The 22558-nt window shown below is 48.4% G+C and overlaps 1 protein-coding gene across 2 annotated transcripts in view; it reads left to right on the plus strand.

The window, feature by feature from the left end:
* The window catches only part of LOC146025911 (interferon-induced very large GTPase 1-like), a 36078-nt gene that overhangs the window by 611 nt on the left and 12909 nt on the right, over positions 1-22558 (plus strand). Inside the window, exons 1-3 of one of the 2 annotated variants that reach the window (XM_083156093.1) lie at positions 7960-8092; positions 13116-13170; positions 20750-20804. The gene's annotated coding sequence lies outside the window, so the exon portion shown is untranslated. Of the gene's footprint in view, positions 1-7959; positions 8093-13115; positions 13171-20749; positions 20805-22558 lie in introns of those variants that run through there. The other variant, XM_083156092.1, reaches the window with a different exon arrangement.

The raw sequence follows: 22558 nt of genomic DNA on the forward strand, positions 1-22558 counted from the left end.
CGTGACATTATTTATTTGAATTTATGTTTAGCGGATATTTTGAGCAGCTATCACAGATGTTGGCATTGAAAGGGTTAATACGGCAATGCTGTTATAATTATTGGCAGAGTATTACCCCTTTAGGCACAAGATACAAGCAGACTGTTAATCACCCTTTAGCTGTGTACACACGGGGGCGATAGGAGCTGAAGTCGCTGGAAATATGCGACCATATTGCCAGTGATGGAAGTGTGCCCCGGCGATAAATCGCCGGGTGCGCGCTCCCGTTTTCAGCCCCTTTCTAATCGCTGGTCCTGCGACCAGCTAATTAACTCTGCGGCACCGCCGGCAGAGGTTCCCTTTCATCAGCGACCATTCTGGTCGCTTATGAAAAGGAGCCAATGGGCAATATATATCCACCCGTGTGTACGGGGCTTTTGAGTGCTAAGGGAATTTGTCAAAATAGGTGTGACAAGGTTTTTTTTTTTTTTAAATTAACCCTTTGAGTGCTGAAGTTGCTTTGAGAGATCTGCAAAATATCCGTTAAAAATGCCAGCGCCGCTCTTTTTGGGTGAAATATTTAACTAAACTTTGGTTCATTGACTTGGTTGTATTTGTATTTATTTATATTAAAATAACAAGTCGCTGTGAGCGATGCTGGCATTTTTAGCACATATTACAGAATCGCTCACAGCACTCAAAGGGTTAAGACCAGGCTTGCCTACCCTCCCAGGATTGCCGGGAGGCTCCCGAATATTGGGTCCCTCTCCCGGCCCCCCCGGGAAGGTGGGCAATCCGCCCGCATTGGGCAGGCAGTCCCTGCACACCCCTTCCCTGCTGCACAAAATTACCATTTTTCGCGGGTCTGCGGGGCTAAAATGACACAAATCGTGTCATTTTAGCCCCTCTCCTAATTCGCGGACCCGTTATTTGACTGTCATGGGGGCGGGGCTTGATGAAGCTTGCCCGACCCGCCCCCTGACATGCTGAGCGGGTTTTTATATCGCGTCGCATCGCATTCCATTATAATGGCATACGATGTGATGCGACGCGATCATGCCCGATTTGGGCTTATTCCCATGTTAAATGCCCCCCAGACCCGAGTTTTAATTGTACACCCACCCTGATTGGTAATGACTATGCTAACTGCCCCCCCCCATTGTTAATGCCACCCCCTATCAACCAACCCGAATCGTGGCGAGTGCAGCGGCACGCGTCCACCTACCTTTTCATACCACCACTATCCACGTCGGCGTGGAGTTGGGTTTATATAGTGTGGCGAGCCACCGAGCCCGAAGCGTGGCGAGCGGACGCGGAATATATGTGAAGTAATCCAGGTCCCCTCGCGTAGCTCGACACGCTTCGGGCTCGCTGCGCTTGCCACACTATATAAACTCGACTCCACGCCGACGTGGATAGTGGGGGTATGAAAAGGTTGGAGGACGCGTACCACCACCCCTCGCGGGCTCGCTGCGCTCGCCACGCTTTGGGTTGGCTTTGATAGTGGGGTTGCGTTAACAATGGGGGGCCATTTAGCATAGTCATTACCCATCAGGGTGGGTGTACAATCAAAAATCGGGTCTGGGGGGGCATTTAACATAGGAATCAGACATCTGGGTGCCTGTACAATTAAAAATCGGGTCCAATAGCATCGCATGCGATATGATCGCATGCAAAGCGATGCAACCGATTTTTGGTTGTACAATGCCCTAAGATTAAAAAATCGGGCACCCAGATAATACACAAGTACCAAAAAAGTCAGCAAGTATGGTTAAGACTCCACAAATCTATGGTAAACAGTTATGCAGTTTGGTGCTGTTAGCACTGCAAAGCACAGTATCATACATCTCAAATGTCCTCATTTGGGACAGTCCTGTTTTTTTGCAAACAGGGTCTATTCAGGGAGACAAAGAAGCTGGGGGCTACAGCAGAGAAAACAAGGTGTGGCTTTGCGATCATGGTCAATCCTGCAAAGCCATGCCACTTTTTGGGCACTCACACAGCAGGCGATGCTTTAAAATCATCGATGGTTGATGGCCGATGTCAAATACTTTTGCCATCGATGGGGGAGAACTGGGGTATCCAGACTATTTGTCTACAGCCATTAGGTCGACATGCCATTAGGTCGACAGTTTCTAGGTCGACAGTTTCTAGGTCGACAGTTTCTAGGTCGACAGTCAAAAAGTCAACATGGTCTTTTTCACTGTTTTTTGAGCCGACGTGCCGACAGGCGGTATTTCATGCCCTACCATTCACTACGGTGTGGAGTTCAATTATAATAGTGTGCCGAACGCAGCGAGGCACAGAGCCCGAAGCACAGCGAGGGGCTGCGTTTCACTTCAAACTGTGTCCATGTCGACTGTCGACATTTAGGTGAAAAAACCATGTCGACCCCTTTTCACGTCGACCCCTTTTCACGTCGACCCCTTTTCACGTCGACCCCTTTTCACGTCGACCCCTTTTCACGTCGACCCCTTTTCACGTCGACCCCTTTTCACGTCGACCCCTTTTCACGTCGATCCCTTTTCACGTCGACCCTTCTGTTTGTCTAACTAATGGTGTCTATCTTTTTGCTGTAGATCCCTTGTCCAGCATCTAGAACTGGATGGTTTCCCGCCTTTTTATTTTTTTCACAATGCCGGGACAGGGAATATACATTTGTTTTTCCCCCGACTTCCAATGAAGCCCCACCCCCCACGTTCTGATTGACCCTCTGGCCAGTCAGTCAAAGAAAATGGATAACCATCGTTAGTCATCCATCATATAGATTATTACTATTGATGGTTGGTTGCAGTATCACCATCGACGGTAACCATTGATGGAGACTGCCCCGATGGCCATCCCTAGTAGAACGTTGGGAGGTTTGCAGTATGTCAGTAAGATGTATGTATGCATGCACTGAGTTCTGTTAGCACTGCAAAGCCCGTATGTCAGTAAGATGTATGTATGTATGCATGCACTGAGTTCTGTTAGCACTGCAAAGCCCGTATGTCAGTAAGATGTATGTATGCATGCACTGAGTTCTGTTAGCACTGCAAAGCCCGTATGTCAGAAAGATGTATGTATGCATGCACTGAGTTCTGTTAGCACTGCAAAGCCTGTATGTCAGTAAGATGTATGTATGTATGCACTGAGTTCTGTTAGCACTGCAAAGCCCGTATGTCAGTAAGATGTATGTATGCATGCACTGAGTTCTGTTAGCACTGCAAAGCCCGTATGTCAGTAAGATGTATGTATGCATGCACTGAGTTCTGTTAGCACTGCAAAGCCCGTATGTCAGTAAGATGTATGTATGTATGCACTGAGTTCTGTTAGCACTGCAAAGCCCGTATGTCAGTAAGATGTATGTATGCATGCACTGAGTTCTGTTAGCACTGCAAAGCCCGTATGTCAGTAAGATGTATGTATGCATGCACTGAGTTCTGTTAGCACTGCAAAGCCCGTATGTCAGTAAGATGTATGTATGCATGCACTGAGTTCTGTTAGCACTGCAAAGCCCGTATGTCAGTAAGATGTATGTATGTATGCACTGAGTTCTGTTAGCACTGCAAAGCCCGTATGTCAGTAAGATGTATGTATGCATGCACTGAGTTCTGTTAGCACTGCAAAGCCCGTATGTCAGTAAGATGTATGTATGCATGCACTGAGTTCTGTTAGCACTGCAAAGCCCGTATGTCAGTAAGATGTATGTATGTATGCACTGAGTTCTGTTAGCACTGCAAAGCCCGTATGTCAGTAAGATGTATGTATGCATGCACTGAGTTCTGTTAGCACTGCAAAGCCCGTATGTCAGTAAGATGTATGTATGCATGCATGCACTGAGTTCTGTTAGCACTGCAAAGCCCGTATGTCAGTAAGATGTATGTATGCATGCATGCACTGAGTTCTGTTAGCACTGCAAAGCCCGTATGTCAGTAAGATGTATGTATGCATGCACTGAGTTCTGTTAGCACTGCAAAGCCCGTATGTCAGTAAGATGTATGTATGCATGCACTGAGTTCTGTTAGCACTGCAAAGCACAGTACTGTGTGTAAGTTACGTTCCATAGACACTTTTGCCCAGCGTGTATAGCCAGTGATGTAGTGAAAATCGCTCTCTGGAAAATCGATTTTTATGAGGGTGAGTGTCTTCCCATAGCAGGATTGCTCACATGGCCGTAAAATTCAAGTTCATACTGATTACTGATTAAAGTGGGGACATCCCAATAAAGGGTTCCCCCCTCTCCAGGGCCCAGGCATTTCAGAAACAAAGGCCCCTGGGCCCTATTGTATAAAGCAATACTGTCCTTTACAGTAGGCTACAAGTCATAGCAAGCCTGCCCCTCATCATGGTACTTGAAGAACCACAAGTACCAGCATGCAAGGCTTTAAAGGCCCGCTGGTACTTATAGTCCACCTGAAAACGAAATATTAAAATAAGAACACTGGCTTTTCTTTTATATATAATTCATCTGCAGCTCCACCTGGTGGGCAGTGGCCATATAACCCTTTTGCGTATCCGCCAACCCACCAGGCCTTCCGGCCTCTTCATCTTTGGGGCAGCAGCCTGTAACCTCTTTTGCGTGCCTGTCACCTCCCCAGGGCTTCTTGCATCTTCACTTGGCTTTTCACTATAAATCTGACTATGACATGTTTTGTGATGAGTGTTATTAAATATGTTAAATAATAAATAATACATCCCAATTTTTTATGGGTATAAAATACCATAAGGTGTATATACCTTTTCTCTTGTACCTTACCAAAACCTTTTAAGCTAGCTTATCAACTAAACTGAAACACAATAAAGACACGGACCACACTGCATTAGATTTGAAAAGGTCATTAGTTAATTATTATGTGGAATGACCCTTCTTCCTAAAGGGCTGGCAAGTAAGGTCCACATAAGACCAGCTCTAGTCACATCTATGAAAATGGTGGTAACTTAAACGCCACAACTAAATACATGGCGGCGACTGAAACGCCCCTTCTAAGCTAAGCCTAAATCGCGTAGGGCAAGTCTCACCACCCCTTATCTGGCAAAATGTGCCCAATTGTCCTACCCCACGTGGGCAGGACATGCATGCCATCTTTCAAGGGGTAGTGCTTCCCAATGCCCACTTAAGGTGGCCATACACACGCAGATTTATCTTCAGATCTGGCTGGTTGGAACAAAAACTTGGTTATGGATGAAAGCAAATGACAGTTGACCATTTGCTTGGAAATGCTGGAAAACTGACAAACGGTCACTCATCCATAACCATGTTTTTGTTCCAACCAGCCAGATCTGAAGATAAATCGGTACTTATGTGTTAGCAGGGCTTCCATTACGTACTTTGCATAGTGGTGTAAACTGGCTATGTAAACTACGTAATTTACGTAAGTGGAGCTGTGCTAATACATAATGGATCGTATCCCCACTATCCACGTCATACCCCCATTATCCACGTGGGCGTGGAGTTAATTTTATAAATTGTGGCGAGCACAGTGAGCCACCGAGCGCACCCGGATATGTGTCCCCTCGCGGGGCTCTCTGCGCTCGCCACACTTCATAGAATTAACTCCACGTCCACGTGGATAGTGGCGATATAATTGTGTTGTTTGTGTGTGTGTGTGTGTGTGTGTGTAGTGCATTAATACTTACCCTCAACGATGTCCCCGGTGCCAATGTTCCCCTCCCCTGGCACTCCGTCCTCTGCGGCAGCACTGTACGCAATTAGCGTAGTGCCGCTGGGGGAGCAGGGAAAACATGTGATGCTCCCCCAGTGGCAGTACGCTGAATGACGTACAGTACATTGCTGCCATCCCCCCCCCCCTGCTGGCTGTATCCCCCCTCCGCTCACCCGGCGCCCTTAAGCCCACCGAGCAGTAACTATAAACCCGCCGCCCGCCCTTCACTTATTAAGTAAGTATAAACCTGCCGCCCGCCCTTCACATACTGGTAGGGCGCCGGCTAGGCTACGCTGACAACGTACCCCAAGCTACGTTGTCAGCATAGCCTAGCCGGGCGCCCGGCTAATACATAAGTACCGATAAATCTTACTAGTGTATGGGCACTTTTACAGTATGCTATAAGTGACCACTCTTCTAATCTCAGTGGTTCAAGGAGTCTGAAAGATCTGTTGAATTGTCTGTTATTTTAGACTCCTTCCATCAGTTTGTGCCTCCACGATGCTGCCATGTATGTGCTGTCTGCTGACTACACGTGTGTTGTGATGACCTTCTGCAGTAACTTGCTGGGGTCCTGTAATTTATTTTTATTGTCTGATGGGGTCCAAGAGCAAAATAGATTGAGGACCCCTGGGCTAGTGGTTACCCGAGTGTCCTCAGCTCCCCAGGTGGTTAATAATGTTACCTGAGCACTGACAATGAGTGGCGTTCTCCAGGGTGTCCAGGGCTTGTACTCACATTACGGTGGATGGCACACTGGCAATGGTCGTCCTAGTTGCGGGCACCAAGGAAAGCTGTCAGTCCTGCACCTGATGGTAAATATTGTGTGTCAGGGAAGGAAGCAGGTCCTCAAACCAGCGTGAGGTATAGTGGCGGCTCAGGTGTTTTAAGCCGCAGTGCTGTGTAGATCAGAGTGCCCGGAGCCGGCAGCGTGGCACTGAGCAATCGGCCGCAGGTGAGAACAAAGTCTAATAATGCCGTACTCACTTGGCAACTATGTAGCACCTTCTAGAAGATAACAGACATTCTGATTGGTTATCATAGCAACATCCCACCTGAAATACAACTCCCATCTTAGTAACTAGGGCCCGGATGCACCAAGCTCCACAAGTGATAAAATGGAGAGTGATAAACAGCCAGCCAATCAGCTCCTACCTGCCATGCCACAGACTGTGTTTGAAAATGTCAGGCAGGAGCTGATTGGATGGCTGTTTATCACTCTCCATTTTATCACTTTTGAAGCTTAGTGCATCTGCCCCTAAGTGTGCTGAGTGCAGCGAAGCACTGTAACCGAAGCATGGCGAGCGCACGTGGTATACTTATAAGGTGTCCATGTAGACACAAACAAAAATTTAAAACTTGTGAGGACCATTTTCATGTTGTCCTTTAGCTTGTGTTGAACTTTTCGACCTACTATTGCCTGTCGACCTAGACAGATGAAGCTGCTCTCATTGGAGCGTCTCCCTGCGAAAGGATCGCCGGCCGCCAGCTGGTGCTGTGCGACAGAATGGGCCACGTGCGCATGAGCCGCTTGCACTCCCCATTCTCAGCAATGGGATACGCAAGTGAGTGAGCCGCTCACACATCCGCGGCCAGTCCACCGCCGCCCTCCACCAGCGCTTGCCAGCTAGGGGGATCTGGCGAGCAGTCAGCAATACTGAGGGCGGCTCCACTTTCGTATGATGGTTCCTCAGTGTAGAACATTTCATTCATAGCTGCCTACCCTCCTGCATTCTGCAGGAGACTCCCTGAAATAGCAGCAATCTCCCCCTCTCCCTCATTAGTCTAGCAATCTCCCTCATGTCACCTAGCCCACATTACACTGTTACATTTTTAGGGAAAAAAGGAATGAGAGACAGATACATTTACATTGAATCATCAGCGCCATTTCCCAGCACATTACCAAGTATAGTAGCTCTTACTAACTGCTTTGGGGCTCATCTACATTTGGATATAAGTCATTTTAAAAGATTCCTCTCAGATGTAGCAGTACACACCCACGCTTCTAGGTGCCACGTTCACAATCTCTTTTCACAATTTCTCCATTTATGGAACTAGACACGCCCTTTAGGTGGAGCATGACACGCCCCCTCAATGGTGCACCTTGCAAAATTCTACTACCAACTATAATCTCCCCGAAACTGTTTTTTAAAAGTAGGCAAGTATGATTTCATTTCAGTTAAGAAACAGTTAATTGAATCGTGTACATTGATTGGCTAACTGATAGTGCAAACGAGTGAGGAGATGGGGGCAGTCAATGCTTCTGACGGAACAACCAAGAGGCTGCGTTAAGCCAAGCAGTCGTGTAACACTGGCAGAAGTTCCCCCTGGCACAGGAATGTATACCACTAACCACCTAGAAACTCAGGGAGTCCCAGCATAGAGGAAGGAGCAGCCAGCATACAGTACACTTTCCTCTGCCTTCTGTCTGCAGTGCCTGATTTCATTCCAGCACACAGAGGTACTGGGTGAGTATGGACGCTGACAGCCAGCACACACTTCCCCGTCCAGCTTTTATCACATATTGGCAGCTCTTTTTACACTGCAACTGTACTGTAACTTCCTGTTCAGGATGGGCAATAAGTGGTTTTCCAGCTGTTAATTAACTACACATCCCAGCATGCCTTGCAACAGTTTCAGCATGGACAAATAGCAAAACTAAGGCAAGGCATGATGGGATGTGTAGTTTATAAACAGCTGGAGGGCCGCTTATTGCTCACCCCTGGCTCTGGAGCAGGGTGGGGATCAGTTGGCCACCAGCATTAGGTCGACAGTAATTAGGTCAACTTGAATGTAGGTCAACTGGGTCATAATGTTGACAGGGACAGTAGGCCAACTGTCAATAGTTCAACATGGGGTTTTTCACATTTTTTGAGCCGAATGTCGACAGACGACATGGACACAGGTTAAAGTGCACCGCATCCTCTCGAATGGTTCGCTGCACTCGCGATGTGCTGGGCTCAGTGCCTCTCTTCGCTTGGCACACTATTGTATTCTCCCACCACGCCCTAGTGGATGGTATGGCATGAAATACCGCCTGTTGGCATATGTCTGCTCAAAAAACAGTGACAAACCTATAACTTAAATGGAACTGACTTGTTTTTAGCTAATGAGAGAACAATTTTTTCCGCACTATGCAAACAGTTCATAGTCGCCGACCTTCGAATGTTTTTTCCCCTGTTCGCAAATATGTCCGTCTTGACTGACCTATATTTGTGGCATCTGGGTCCAAGAACGCAGGGGGCGGCTGACGTCCAGTGTCGTCAGTAATCCGCCCTCGGCAGGCAGTTGCCCGCCATCATTCGCATGAGGACGCCCGGCGTATTCCTGGGCGCACACACCATTTATCTGGGAATGTCCATCAAATGCAGGGTGTCCCCATTACTGCAAGGGTGCTGTTAAGTGCGCCGTATCAGTCCAGGGGTGCCGTATAATTTCAGGGTGCTGCCATGTGTGCCGTATAATTCAGGGAAACTTCCCTTTTTTTTTTATTAAAAGGAAAAACAATTACTGCAAGGGTGCTGTTAAGTGCACCGTATCAGACCAGGTCTGTTGCTAAATGTGCTGTATCAGTCCAGGGGTGCTAACTGTGCCGTATCAGTCCAGTGTTTGTGCCGCCCACTTGTGTCTCTTAAATTATACCCCTTTCACACCAGCCTAAATTCCCGGGTTGGGACTAGAGCTGGTGTGAACGGTTCCAGGGACAAATTCCCGGGTAAAATTGCCGGCAATTCAACCCTGCTATGTAGCAGGGTTGCTCCCGGGTCCTTCCAGGGTTACTGGTTTGTGTGAAAGGTACAGAGGACATGTTCCTCCTTTCCGTGTTGCCTCCGCTAATGCTGATTTGATAGCAGGGCAACTTCCTGTTGTCGTGGACGCTCACAGACACGCCCAGAGGCAGCATACAGCATACACATACAGCATGCAGGGAGACGCTGTATGTTCTGTGGCACCACAGACCCCAGAAGTGCATTTTAACCCCCTGGAAGCCAAGAATGTCTGCATTGGCAATCACACAGCATACAGGAAGACACTGTGCAAGCTCTGTGGCACAACAGACCCCAGCAGTGCTAGGTCAACCCTGAAAGCCTGCAATGTCTGCAAAGGCGCGCCCTCTCCATTTACCACTCTCCCTAATTACTTCATCTTTGTGAGCCTAAAAAAGGCCATTTTCAATGATGTTCTCATAGAAATTCAGGGTCATCCCGGGTTCAGTGTGAAAGGTGCCGACCTGGGTTGTCCCTGCTTCAAAAGTATGTGTGAATGGGTCTCAACCCGGGAATGTCCCTGCTTGTCCCTGGAATTTAATTCCTGGGTTGGTCTCTGTTTTTCTGGTGTGAAAGGGGTATCGGACATCCAGCTACCTCTGTGCAACCTTTTGGCCTAAAAACACTATTGTGAACTGTGAGGAGTTCAGAATAGACTGTAAATTAGTGGAAATGAAGGTAAATGATACTTTAGGAACAAAAAAGAAAACATTGGCCCTTATTCTGGTTGGTGCGGATATTCCCGCTTGCGTACGGGCCGCCGATGTTTATCTTCTGCGCATGTGCAGAGGTCACTCTGCGCATGTGCAGGCGATTTCGCCGCAAGGATTCTCTATACGCCGCACAGGGGGCGTAGAGGGGCGTGAGGGTCTACTTATCCTCATTACCCTATGCATACGCCCCGCGTTTCATGGGCGTTCCCATGCAAACGCGGGGCGTATGCATGGTAATGAGGCCGTGACGCGTGGGTACGGGGCGGGCATCTGACATCGCCGGATGTCAGCTGCCTGCCCCCATACAAGATTTCACACGGACAAGTGTCCGTGTGGTCTTGTGTTGCGGGACCTGGTGGAGCGTGCGGCCCTGCATTCGATGTTCGGCGACCATCGAATGCAGGGGCTGCTCCCACCATGGAGGAGGCGTATCCCCGTCCAATTTCATGCGGATCGCCACATATCCGCGTACGGACGGCCGTGGCGATCCGTATGGAAGGCGGGGATTCGCCTGGTGCGTTCGAGCCGCATATGCGGCTCCGGCCGCACCAACCAGAATAAGGGCCTTTGTCTTTTTAGCTTTTTTTATGATCTAAAAAAAAAGAATACAGATCCAGAACACAGTATGGTGGTTTTGGCAAAACTATTCTAGATCCAAAACTAAATCACAAAACCCGTTAAATGTCCAGTGCACATCCATATTGTTTTTAGTGTGTGTGTGTGTGTGTGTTTTTTTTTTTTTTACATGTGTATTATAGATTAAAGCTGATTTATTAGTAATAATGGTGTGTAACCTTCTATAATGCTCCACTATTTTGGTTATTGGTCTATTTTTGAGGGTCAGCGCCTCGGTTTGTGGTAGTAAATGCCACGGGCACTGTATTGTTATATCCCGACTAACTTAAACGAGAGTGATGTTCAGAAACTTTTTTTTAGTTTTTGTATATTCTGTTGCCCTTTTTGCACATAGGAATATTCTTGCCAGAATCAATCGCCATTATACATAATGTGTATGAAAGTCCAACTACTAATTATCTGCTTCTTATCTAATGTAGATTGAGCAAATATAAATTAACCAGACACAGTTGGGCGTATTTTTTAAGTTATTATGCCAGGCAGCTGATTGATTGACTGTAGAGGCAGGGTAATGCAATAATCCTTTGCAGTCCAATTTTTTTTTTTTTTTTTTGTAAATCAGTCTGGTTTAAATGTTTAAATTAATTGTAATATAGATTTTTTTTTTATTCAAAAATGGTCTACATTGAATGTTAAGTGATGTTATTATTCTTATTTTAAAGTGGCTCACCATTGTATCTGCTACTAGCGCTATGGATGTTGAGCCTGACTAGACGTTGTACCTGAAATGGTTAAGGTGCATGCCACACTGTATTAGGTCAGTGGTTCCCAAAATGTGTGCCGTGGTATCCTGGGGTGCCTTGGAACTCTTGCAGGGGTGCCTCGAGTTAGTTGCCCGGAACCAGTTAAAATTAATTATGGTCTGTTTTTGTCAAAACCAGGTTATACACACAGAGTGATCCATGCTTCATTTCTATGCCCCTAAACATGGGCCTCCTGAGCTTTATTTACACTGCAGTATCCTCCTCTGTATGAGTTATTTTTCCTGTACCAGCAGCTGTTGGTTCCCTTATCAGTCAGCCTGCACAGCATAGTAGTTACCTGATCATCTCTGTGCCCCGGCTGCATTCTCTAGATCGGTCGTGAAATATTTTTTGTGGATAGACACCAGGAAAATGATTTGTAACTGTATAACGTTGCAGTTGGATGACCGCCAAAGGACCCAGCAGCGTTTGCTTTCACCCTGAATTGGGCCCCAACTGGGAAGTAAAGGAAGCTGCTCTTAAAGGCATTTCACCCCTTCTATGGCAAAGGAACCTGGAAACAAACCTATACATAAAGAAACAGCAGATTTGCTAATTTAATTATTTTCCCTGCAATTGTGAGCTCCAAATGATTGTAAATAAGGGTGTGGGCAAAAACTACAACTAGCTTTGTGTCTGATATATCTGGTAATAGCATGATGCCTTCTCCGGGAGATAGCAGCCAGCTCGGTAAGACGGGGGGCGGGGCAAGCGGTGTGCATACTTGCCGACTTTGGCATACTCCTTTCCGGGAAAAGCCCGGAGAGGAGTGAAAGGGGGCGGGTAGAGGCTTCGTTTTGGGGGCGGGGCACGGGTGATGTCATCAAGCCCCGCCCCCATGACGGGCTGAAGCCTCAATTTGCGGGTCCGTGGGTCGGGGGAGGGGCAAAAAATGCCGCAAAATGCAGCGAATTGCGTCATTTAGCCCCGCCCCTTCCCCGCGGACCCGCGAAAGTCATAGTTTTTAGGCCGCAGGGGGAGCCGGGGCTGTAGGGAAATGCGGGAGACTTGCCCCCCTTCCCGGGGGACCGGGAGGGGGACCCGATTTGCGGGACCCTCCCGGCCATTCCGGGAGGGTAGGCAAGTATGGCGGTGTGATGTGATGGCAGGCGAGGTTTTGATGAAAGGATGTGGTGTTGGGGGCGTGGTCATTGCACCAGTATTACCGGCATTGCACAATGGGAGCGGGGGCCACGTTGACATGCTGAAGCATGAATTATATCATTTGGTCCCCTGCTGAGGAGGGTTGTGGGAGATTTCAAGGGATTTGCCCACCTTTCCGGGGTTCCTGCACGCAGACACTATTTTTGGGAGTTTCCTGGCCATTCCTGGAGGGTACACAAGTTTGTGTATCAGATAATTATAACTTACTTTTAGCAGCAGAAGGGGCTGTTTCTGAGTTGGGTACTAAGCCAAAAAATCAATTCCTGTTACACCTAAACAAACCATGCTGCGTTAAGTGGTACAAATACATGTGTGACGGCCTGTCTTGTTTTATTTACTTATAGGGTTTTCTTTCATTTGAACTTGATGTGAAAAAAGTTTTTTTCAACTTATCAGAAAAGTAAATGGTCTTTCCAACTTTACCAGCCATTGACTCAGTAACTGAAAACATTTATTTTTACTTTTCAGGAAGCTCAGATCAGTGAAGACCGACAATTCTCCGACGATTATGTAGAAACTTACAGTAAGTGGCTATGTATTCTCTCCGATAGTATAAATGTTACCTACAGGCATACATCTAACCATTCTTATTTTACCTCTCTAAGCAAATATCTCCTAAATAAACAATTATTGTTGTACTGCAAATACTGGCCCTTATTCTGATGGAGTCGGATGGGTCCGAATGCGGACGGACGGCCGATGTTTGGTGTTTGCGCATGTGCAGAGGTGTATCTGCGCATTTGCGAACGCCTCACACGTCCGAACACGGCGTGAGTTCCGTGCAGAAAATGTTCGTACGGAGCCATCCGATCAGGGGGTGGAGAGGGGCGTGAAGGGCTGATTTTTACCATATGAAAATGCTGGGCGTACGTATGGTAATGCAGCCGTGACGCTCGTGAGAGGGGTGGACAGCTGACATAGCCGGATGCCAGCTGCCTGCCCATATCCCTGCTTTCATACGAAGAAATGTCCGAGTGGTCTGGAGCACTCAGAGCTGTCTGACCATTTGATCCAGCATTCGATGGTTGGCGACCATCGAATGATGGGGGCGGTTGCCACAGATGGAGGAGGTGTTCACATTAAATATCCACTCGCGGTCTGTTCGGTCGGCGCCTTACCGCATTCAGTCGGTGTGAGCGATCCGTACGGTAGGTGGGGCTAAGAACACTAAGTTCCTGTCCGACAATAGCCATCCGAAAGAGTGAACTAGAATAAGGGCCACTGTACCAGATGCTAACTTCAACTGTGACAAATATATTTACAACTTATGAGTTAACACAACATAGGTAAATGTAGTGACTAGCAGAAACTAATATTAACTATTACATGTGAGTCTGACGTATGTTCATTTGAAATACCCATAAGCTCCTGGAGGTGCTGGTGCTACATACTGTACTAGGTTTTTCTTAAAAGGAACTAGCAATCGGTATCCAGGCTTTATATAGACAATCAGTAGGTTGACCATCAAAAGGACGACAAGGTCAAAGGATCGACATGAAAAGGGTCGACATGAGGTTTTTCATGATTTTTTTGGTACTCTTTACCTAGAAGGGCGCCCATCGCGTGTACATCGCATGCGGCCAAAAATCGAATGCGATGCGACCGACGCAATGACCGCGATTTTACATAGGGAACAATGTTAAATGGCCCACAGACCCCAAATAGCCACCCTGAAGTGTGAAATGGCACCCCCAATTGTTAACGCCACCCCACGATCAACGTGAACCCGAAGCGTGGCGAGCGCAGCGAGCCCGCGAGGGGCGGCGGCACGCGTCCTCCGACCTTTTCATACCCCCACTATCCACGTCGGCGTGGAGCTGAGAATAGAAAGTGTGGCGAGCGTGAAGGTATCCGCGTCCACTATCCGCGTGAAGCGTGAAGGTATCCGCGTCCCCTCGCGGGGCTCGCTGCGCTCGCCACGTTTTGGGCTCGGTGGCTCGCTGCGCTCGCCACACTTTCTATTCTCAACTCCACGCTGATGTGGATAGTGGGGGTATGAAAAGGTCGGAGGACGCGTACCGCCGCCACTCGCGGGCTCGCTGCGCTCGCCACGCTTCGGGTTCACGTTGATCGTAGGGTGGCGTTAACAATTGGGGGGGCCATTTCACACTTCAGGGTGGCTATTTGGGGTCTGTGGGCCATTTAACATTGTTCCCGATGTAAAATCGGGTCAATTGGGCCATTTAACATTGTTCCCTATGTAAAATCGCGGTCATCGCGTCGGTCGCATCGCGTCGGTCGCATCGCATGCGATTTTTGCCCCGCATGCGATGCGACCGACGCGATTTTTTTACCTGCGATGCCTATGATCAAAATCGTGGGCGCCCTTCTAGGTAAAGAGTACCATTTTTTTTCATTTAAGAAACCAACTTGTTCATATTTTACCATCTACGTAGGCATAGTATAATGGTGTGCTGAGTGCAGCGAGGCACCAGGCCTGAAGTATAGCGAGCACATCGGTACACTTATACAACGTCTATACGGACCTATGTCGACAGACAATAAAAACATGAAAAACTCATGTCGAACTTTTCACGCTGTCGGCCATTAGTTGTCGACCTTTTGATTGTAGACTTAGACAATGTGGGTGACATTCTATGATCTGCGCTAAATGCGCATGTTTTATTTGCGCAAGACATCGCCGCAAATCGCCTTTTTTAAATTTGCATTTTTCAGTCAAAATGCGCATATTTAATGTGATGCGCATTGGAGGCTGAAAAGTGCGAAGAGGGGCGATTTGCAGCGAAGTGGTGCGCTGTATTTAGTCCTGAAAATGTGCGATTTTCATGTCTGAAAATCGCACATTTGCAGGACAGCGCAAAGTACCCCGCCCGAGCATAACCAGCCCCGGGCTCACTGAGCCGGTGCTGGTGACATAAAATCAGGGTCCCCGACAAATAGGGGTCCCCTTGATTTTATGAAACCAGCACCAGGCTCAAGGTCCGGCGCTGGTTCCCAAAATACGGGGGACAAAGTGACTAGGGGTCCCCCGTATTTTAAGAACCAGCACCGGACACAACCAGCCAGCAGGGTAATGCCACAGCCGGGGGAAACTTATTATATAAGCTCCCGCGGCCAAAGCATTAACCCCCTGGCTGGTCAGCATGGGCAGGGGTCCTGGGGAAGTGGGGACCCCCCCAATGAAGGGTTCCCCCCCCCTCCAGGACTTACCAGCCCATGCTGATAGTCCGGGGCTGTCCCCGATGCCCCTGGGCGGTGGGCATCGGGCTGATGACTTGTGTAAAAAAAATAATTAAAACTATTGTTTTATACTGGCGAACTATGAGTCCCAGCAAGCCTACCCCGCATGCTGGGACTTGGGGAACCACAAGTCCCAGCATGCGGGGCATTAAAGGGCCCGCTGGCACTTGTAGTTCTGCAGTGCAAAAAATAGTGCACAAAATCACACTGACACCCTGTAAAATAAAACTTTAATACACACAAAACACACACACACTGATACTTACCTACCTTGAGCCCGTAGGTCGGTCCCTGGATCCTGGGTCCTCCGGGGCTCCAGGGCAGAAGAGTCCGGTTCCGGGGCCTTGGTCCTGGTTCCGGGGCTGGTCCTGGGGTTCCGGGGCTCCTGGGCTGCAGAATCCGGGGTCCGGGATCCGAGTTAGTCCCCAGGGGTACCTAAGGAAGCAAATCCAACTCACCTGGTCCCCGGCGGTGACCTCGGACTCCTCTCCGGTGACTGCGCTGCTCCCATCTGGTACCCGGCTTGCAGGACTTTGACCGGCGCTGAGATGTTTCCTCCTCGGCGTCTCTGCACAGAATGATTTCTTGGCCAATCAGGAGCCGAGAAACATTCTAACTATAGACGCCGAGGAGGAATCATCTCGCTCTAGATGCTCTGAGATGTTACTTCCTCGGCGTCTGTATTCAGAATGATTTCTGGCCAATCAGGAGCCGACTTTCTGGGAAATATAAGCTTTTTTTTTTTTTTTTTTTTACACAATATTTTTTATTTGAATTTATATTACAAATGTGAGCGACCCTGACATTTTTAGTGGATATTTTGCACATCTCTTGGGTTAAGAGATTATTTGCACATGCCACTATTATTGGGTGCACCTTTTATTAAGATACACTGTCAGTAGTTCCATAATAAAGCTGTTTATGTGAGAGGAGTTTGTATGTATTCTTTAAACCCAGGGCCGGTGCAAGGCACCGGAGCGCCCCAGGCGAGTCGGGGTGGGGGCGCCCCGGTGCCGGGGGGGAGGGAGGGGGGGGTGGTACCTCTGTAAAAAATTTGCTGCCCCGGAGTCCCTGCAGTGCTGGGGCGGTCAGGGGTGTCCGTGCCGTAGGGGTACCTGCGGCGCCGTCATGTGTATAAAGCTGGCTGCGGCCGGCGGGGTCCCTGTAGTGAATAGCAAATAACTAGCGCTTCCCACGCCGCAGCGCGCATAGCGCTAGTTATTTGCTATTCACTACAGGGACCCCCCGGCCGCAGCCAGCTTTATACACATGACGGCGCCGCAGGTACCCCTACGGCATGGACACCCCTGACCGCCCCAGCACTGCAGGGACGCCGGGGCAGCAATTTTTTTTCACAGTTCGCTGGGGGTGAGGGGCGAACTGCCGCCCTCCAGGTGCCGGCGCCCTAGGCAAATGCCTAGAGCTGCCTAGTGGTGGCGCCGGCCCTGTTTAAACCATAATAAATAAAGTTTGATATGTTTTAAAACAGACTGATTATTTCACAAAGCAGCCCCAACCAGGGCCGGACTGGGACCAGAAATCGGCCCTGGCATTTTGAGCACACAGGCCCATCTGAAACAAGTGGGAATGTTTGAGCGACATTGCCGCGCAGCGAAAAGAAGCATGGTCTCATGGAAAGGAGGCATGGCATCAGAAAAAGGATGCATTACACATTATGGAACACACCATAATGTCCATTACAGAATATGACACAATCTGGACCCCACAGGCTGCTCCCCCTGTATAATAACAGGACACAACAGGCTGCACTCCCTGTATAATAACAGGACACAACAGGCTGCTCTCCCTGTATGATAATACCAATAACCAATAAAATAAGAAATATGGTCAAGGCAATGAATGTTATAGTGCAGTTAAATGTATTTACTGGGTACTTGTTTCCTAGCACGGCCACACCGATCATGATCGTGGGCATCGTTAGTAAAAATCGGGGGCATTGCGGCCATCGCCTGCACTAAAAAATCGGGTGCGATGGTACCGACGCGATGCCCGCGATTTCCCATAGGCAATAATGTTAAATGCCTCAATTTACCCAAATCATCATAGGGAACAATGGTAGATGGTCCAGAACCCCCCAAAAACACCCCTGAACAGTGAAATGGCCCCCCAAAATTAGTTTACGCCACCCCACGATCAACGTGAACCTGAAGCGCGGCGAGCGCTGCGAACCCGCGAGGGGCGGCGGTACGCGTCTTCCAACCTTTTCATACCCCCACTATCCACGTCGGCGTGGAGTTGAGAATAGAATAGTGTGGCGAGCGCAGCGAGCCACCGAGCCCGAAGCGTGGCGAGCGGACGCGGATACCTGTGAAGCCCGCGAAGGGACGCGTTTACCTGTGAAGGCATCCGCTCGCCATGCTTCGGGCACGGTAGCTCGTTGCGCTCGCCACACTATTCTATTCTCAACTCCACGCCGACGTGGATAGTGGGGGTATGAAAAGGTCGGAGGACGCGTACCGCCGCCGCTCGCCACACTTCGGGTTCACGTTGATCATGGGGTGGCGTAAACTAATTTTGGGGGGCCATTTCACTGTTCAGGGGTGTTTTGGGGGGTTTCTGGGGCATTTACCATTGTCCCCTATGATGATTTGGGTAAATTGAGGCATTTAACATTGTTCCCTATGGGAAATCGGGGGCATCGCGTCTGGACCATTTAAGCCTTTTTTAGCCGCCTGCGATGCGACCGACCCGATTTTGACTTTTTTCAATGCATTTCAAGGGGAAGTAGGGGGCATCGCGTCGGTCGCGTCGCAGACCACTAAAAATTACACCCGATGCCCGCGATTGTGGCCGTGCTAGGAAACAAGTACCATTTATTGTGATGCACAACTTAACAAAGTAATAATATTGTAGTACAATTGCTGTAGTGTGATATGGGGTCTGGGGTATATGAGGGAAGCAGTCTCTGGGGCATGTGAGGGTAGTGATGTGGGTGGACAAGTGGAATGTGGTGCAGAGAGCTGGCGTCCCGTCTCTCTGCAGTACACAAACCCCTAGGGGTTACCTCAGGTTGGTGTGTTCTGCAAAGTCAACACCAACAAACAGGTCCCTCGTCGCTTAGTCAGTCCCTCGATGCTGTTCCCACCTGTATGGATGACAGGGGTACTAGGGTGTGACTCCTCTGTGACTGCGGGGCTGTCAATCAGCTGTTCGGTTGCTGGTGTCAATGATCTCCTGAAGAGCTCCAGAGGCTGTAAACAGTGACCCAGAAGCCGGTGATTCAGTGCGCAGTGAGGCACTCTGCTTGCAGCGTGAGGACCGGCAACCCAGGAGGCGCCGGGTGATTACGTCACCGGGTGCCGTCCGTGCTGTACCACTCTGCAGTGTCCTGAGTGTTGGATGGCTGATGCGCCTAGTACTGCTTGTTGGAGGGGGAGGTTGGCGACAGGGGTGAGCGTGAGAACGCACAAGAGTGCACGCTGCATGGGGTGTGGACTGCAGCCAGGGCCTAAGTGTCCCCTTTACAGTGTAGTGTCCACAGGTATGATGGCCACTTGCACAGAACAAATTCGGCCCACCTGGCCATAGGCCCTTCTGGCATTTGCCAGAAGGGCCAGATGGCCAGTCCGGCCCTGGCCCCAACAAAGAGTCTTCTTTCCATTTCATACCTCCCAACAGGACCCTCTCCAGGAGGGACACAATGCTCTGCTCCTTGCCTCCCCTCTTGATGTATGCTTACCATCACCTGTGTTGAAGCACCTTTTCCATCAATTAACTTGTTCACCACAAGTGATGGCAATCATACATTCAGAGGAAAGTCCAGGAGCAGAGCATTGTGTCCCTCCTGGAGAGGGTCATGTTGGGAGGTATGCCATTCTCTGTTCCTAAAGATATCTCTCTTAAGACTCTAGGGAGCACACCAGCCTTGTTACTTTTTGGGAACCGAATCCATACAGACATCCCCCAGCGTTGGTTTATAATTAAAAAAAATCCAGTCTATTTCTTAGGCTAAGGTCAATGTAGAATCAAACCTACGCCCCTGTTTCATCACCACCAAAGTACCCAGTTGTGTCTACTTTCACCCAGAATCGGGTCTAATCCAAGAGAGAAAGTCAACTGCTCTTAAATTCATTCCACCCCTTCTATGTCAAAGGAACTATATATTTGCTAATGGTAGTCTTTTCTTGAAGATTACAGTCTCCCGAATCCGTATAACACAAAGATTATCAAAAATCATTATATGCCAGTTTTTTCTGATTTGCACATGCATGCACGTTGGCGTGCCCATGTGCAAGCCCTGAAACTGCGGTCGCATTTATTAAAAATCCATGTGGCAGAGAGCATCAGCATTTTCGTTGAGTGGATGGGATACGGACAATGCAGACATCTACTTGCTGGGTGGCAGCTGCGTGATGTCACACGCACACGGTGTGACCCTAAACATGGCAGCCCGACAAATAACCGCAAGGCTGCGCAGCCAGGGGCTACTGTTGGCATGCAAGTGCTTTGCAATTATCAGTTTTGTATGAACACCATGATTATGTTGTAATGATACGGACACTACGATTATAAATAAGGGTGTTGGCAAAAACCTAAAGCAAGAGGACACTATGACTCCCTTTTTAAATTTTAAATATCTGATAATGGATTATTTTAACTTCCTGTCGGCTGCAGAAGAGGCTGTTTCTGAGTTGGAAACATAGCCCAAAAAATGTATTCTTGTTAAGCCTACAGTACATAAACCATGCTTCAATGTAAGCGGTGCAAAAACATCTGGCGGCCTGACATTTCTTGTTCAATTTACTTACAGTAAGTTGTTTTTTTTCACTGTACTTTGTGGGAATTTCTCTTCCAACCTATCAAAGTAAATGGTCTTTCCAACTTCACAAGCCATTGACTCCACAACTGAAAACATATATATATTTAATTTTCATTTTCAGGAAGCAAAGACAGACGAAGACCAACAATTCTCCAATGACTCTGTAGACACTTACAGTAAGTAGCTATGTATTATCTCATTGTATAAATGTTACCTACAGAGCTAAATCTATGCAATTTGGGCCAGATTTCACCTGATTCTAGCAGATCGGGTGAAATCATCCCAAATACCATGTGTCTGACGTCCAATATCCTCCTCCCAGCGGCAGGGATCGGGGGTCACATGCGATACTGCCACACGCTCAAGTGTGTTTGGATGCAACTTCTCCCATATCGGATGTCTCATAGTGTATGGAGGCGTCCTGACTATTTTTTTTAAAACTTATTTGTGGTATTATTTAACCTCTCTAAACAAATATCTCCTGAATGAACAATTGTTGTTGTAATACACATAGCAGATGCTAATTTCAACAGTAACATACATATATTTACAACCATACTTGCCGACTTTTGAGCTACCCTCTCCGGGAGAGGACAGCCAGCTCTGTTCGGCAGGTGGGCGGGGCCATAGCCGGGAGTGAAAAAGAGCCGGTTCGGGGGCTTGGCCACACAGATGTTGCCCTGTTGGGGGCGTGCCTACAGCGTTGCGTAATTTTAGCCCCGCCCCCCCGCCGTGCAATGCCGATATTTCAGGCATTGCATGGCGGGGGCGGGGCTAAAATGCCGCGATCGCGATAGCAGCATTTTACCCACGGACCCCCGCCGAGGGACACATCGCGGGAGCTGGGGGGGATATGCGGGAGGATTGCCACCCTTTCCGGGGGGCCGGGACCCTCCCGGCCATTCCGGGAGGGTAGGCAACCCTGTTTACAACTTCTGAGTCAACACAATGTAGAAAGTACAGTAAATGTGGGGACTAGCAGAAACTATTATTAAGTACAGTATGTTCATTTAAAATAAATATCCATAAACTCTTGGAGGTTATGGGGGCTAGAAGGTTTCTCTTAAGACACTATGGGGGGAATTTACTAAGCCAAATACAGCTCAAATAAATCGTATTTGTATTTGTAAATATGACTATTTTAGCCTTATTCATATTTTTGGTATTTACTATGCCAAAAATATGTCCATTCGTATTTTTATTGATGGCACATTCGTATTTATGAATAAAAATGCATAATCCATAGACAGAATATGAATAGGAATCGCCATTCAAATGAATGGTCATTCCTAATTTACTTGGCGGCCGTATGTAATATACGGACGGTAATTAGTGGGGGAACCACAAGTCCCAGCATGGAGGACATTAAAAGGCCTGCTGGAACTTGTAGTTTCACAGCAAAACAAATAGTAAAATAAACACACGGACACCAAAACAATAAAACTTTATTACATTCAGAGCCCTTTCATACATATACTTACCTACCTTGACCCCGTAGGTAGTTCTCCGTCTACCCGTCAATCAGTTGGTTCTGAAGACATCCAATACGGGGTACCTGTGGAAGGAAATTATACTTACGGGGGTCCTCAAGCATAGATTGCGTCATCTTCAACCCATGTAGGCATCCAGGGGACTTGGCAAAATAACAAACCGAAAACCCGACCCCAAAAACCAGACTGACAGGAGGAGACGCAAGATGTTAGTTTACATCCTCTATTGGCCGCCTAGCCACACTTGATTTAGTGTTCCTTCTAGGAACTGGGGCGGGGTAGCATAATAAGGGTGAACCTGGCCCACCAAAGTCACTGTTGTGGGTGGACCCTTCCCTTCTGAAGGCTCTGCACTGCCGGGAAAGCGCCGGGCATCGCCATCTACGGCAGCACTGAGCTTCCCCGGTCACAACGGCGGGGTCGGAGGCAGGCTTTTAGAG

The sequence above is a fragment of the Crinia signifera genome, chromosome 8, assembly GCF_055691185.1.
Source record: "Crinia signifera chromosome 8, ASM5569118v1, whole genome shotgun sequence".
NCBI classification, from domain to species: Eukaryota; Metazoa; Chordata; class Amphibia; order Anura; family Myobatrachidae; genus Crinia; species Crinia signifera.